A 2,963-nucleotide genomic window follows, 5' to 3' on the forward strand; every position below is an offset into this window, starting at 1 on the left:
TGTCAACATAAATGGAGACAAACCCAGGAAGGACAGCTGGGCCAGTGATCAAGCTGTAGAACACAGCACACCACAAACAGAGAAAGAAACCGAACACAAGTATCTGTGATCAAATCTTCCACTCTCTTTCAGTCTTTGTAGAAATGGTATTTCTGGGATAACAATCTTTCTGGTTGACAGGACAGAGTCTCTTACAAAGCAGGTCTGCCTTTCTACTAACTAAACATACACCTTCCTATGATTCAATTATTATACAATAAAGCTGATGTATATGATGAAGAATGGCATTAGATCATCAAGGTGTAAAGATGAAAAAGGAACCATAAAGAGTGATACTTATCAGATTCTGCCTATTTTATTATTCACATATGAATTCTTTGAGAAGATATATGTCGGAAATGGATTTACTCATTTCGGTAAGTAAAATTCTTCATTTATAAAGAAGGGGACATGAGTTCAAATCCTAATGCCCTGTAAAAACTTTAATGGGAACAGCTGCTTGATCTAATTAATGAAAGCATTTAAAATATTACATTCCAAGGAAACAAGCACAGTGCCTAGATGACTGTTGATGTTGTAGGTGAAACTAATTTTTATTAGACATGAAATCACTGTCCAATTTCACAAACTTTGTCCACCTGAGTTCAATCTCCAACCAACACAGAAGTGACTACCAGAAGTTTTCTTCTGACTTTAACCTGTAAAACCTTAAACACACACACAGGCACATGCACACAAACACACACACACACACACTCAGGTGAGTTATAGAAAGAGAGCAAACACAGGTCAAAATGGCAAGAACTAACTGTCTTTCAAACCCTGTCCAGATGTGAAGAGGTTTGATAGCAACTGTGATGGCTATTCTGGGTTGTCAACTTGATTGTATCTGGAATTAATTAAAACCCCCATATTAAGGGGAATACCTGTGAAGGATATTGGCTTAATTTGAGGTGGAAAAGTCTGCTTTTAATCCTTATCTTTAAGGTGGGGCTAATCTATGTTAATGAAACAGGTGGCATTTACCCACCTCTTATCTTGGCCACGCCTACTTCTCACAGCATATATAAGGCTGTGCAAGAAGGAAGTTCTGTTCTTTGCCTCCTAGTTCTTGAGTAGACAAGAGGTCCATTCCTCCACTGTCCTCCAGAGAGTACTTCTTTGGGAATCTGGCATTTACTGAAGACCAGCTGAGACTTTCAAACTGGTGGACTGAAAAACTACTGGACACATATATCTTCCATTCCTAGGAAGACATCTTTGGAATTCCTGGACCACACACTGTAAGTCATGTTAATATAAACAATATCTCCATGTGTATATATATATATATATATATGTTTTAGTATGTGTGTATGTACATTTGTATGTCTATGGGTTTGATACAGTTACTACTGACTAATACAGCAATCTAGGGGATCATAATTCAGATATAATTAGAGGCAGATACCCCCAGGCAGGATTTACTGAGTGTTTACTGGCATAGAAGTCTTCTATATGTGCTAGCAAGGATAACTCAGATTCCAGCTATCTCCTTAGATGGGGGCCCTCTCCCTATCTCTAGTGTTTGCTGGAGTTGAGTAGGATTGAGCCATAGCAGGCAGTACAGAGGAAGGTAAGATGGTTCTTCCCCAAGAGAGCACAGCCACAACAGAGAGGAATATATCAGCTGAGCTTAGGAAAACAAAGCCAGTACTTGTCCATGGGGTGTGCTTTGGGGACAGCAAGAAAGGCCCCTCAGTTGGCCTCTCAAATTCTCAAAATCAATTTAAGGCTTCTTGGTGTACCAAGTCTCTGATCCTTTCATGGCTCAGCATCCTTGGATAAGGCCTATTCCACTGTGACAAAACAATCAAACACACAAACAAACAAACTAACAAACAAACAAAAAACCTGAGACTGTCAGTTCGTGTGACCCATGTTTCCACATGTGCACAAGTAACTCTGTTATGCAGAGATGTTTACCTGTGTGTATGTGTGTTTTTGTGTGGTTGTTTCAAATTGCTTCTGTAGATTTGCCTACACATACCAGAGCTTATCACGTGGTTTCTTCTTCGGATCTCCACTTGATTGACTCAAGCCTTGCCTGTTTTGTTTGTTTGTTTGTTGGCTAGGCCGACTGCCCAGCCAGCTCTGGAGAGCAGCCTGACTCTGTTTCCAATGTGCATGTTACATGCATGTTCAGACTTGCTTGAATTGTTAAATGGGTGCTGGAGGATCAAGATCAGATCTGAAACTTAGAAAACAAGTGTCCTGACTACCCAGCCATGCTTCAAGGCCTCCTATTATTCTTATTTGCTTTTCTAGAACATCAGCAGCAACAAAGAAAAGTGAACAAAGGGCTGGAGACAGAGCTAAGATAGTGAAATCCTTCCAAAACCACCATCATATACAAAATGATGTTAGTAATGCTTGCCAGGGAAATGTTAGTGATCACCCAAAACACATACAGGACGCAATCTGATGCATATCAGAGCATGGATTTAATCTATTCCAGCTAGCTTGCCACCTACCACTACCCCCTTAAGGCACCACATTCCTTCAGGAAGGATTTGGTGGTGGAGGATCTACAGATGTAGTTATGGGCAAGGCTTTACCATAAGTAGTGTGATGGTTTTTATATCCTTGGACCAGGGAGTGGCACCATCTGAAGGTGTGGCCTTGTTGGAATAGGTGTGACCTGGTTGAAATGGGTGTGTCACTGTGGTTGTGGGCATAAGATCCTCACCCTAGTTGCCTGGAAGTCAGTCTTCCACTAGCTGCCTTTGGATGAAGACATAGAACTCTCAGCTCCTCCTGTGCCATGCCTGCCTGGATGCTGCCATGCTCCCACCTTGATAATAATGGACTGAACATCTGAACCTGTAAGCCAGCCCCAATTAAATGTTGTTTTTTAAAAGACTTGTCTTGGTCATTCTGTCTGTTCACAGCAGTAAAACCTTGACTAATACAGAAGTTGGTAC

Source organism: Mus caroli, chromosome 10 (genome assembly GCF_900094665.2).
Source record: "Mus caroli chromosome 10, CAROLI_EIJ_v1.1, whole genome shotgun sequence".
Taxonomy (NCBI): domain Eukaryota; kingdom Metazoa; phylum Chordata; class Mammalia; order Rodentia; family Muridae; genus Mus; species Mus caroli.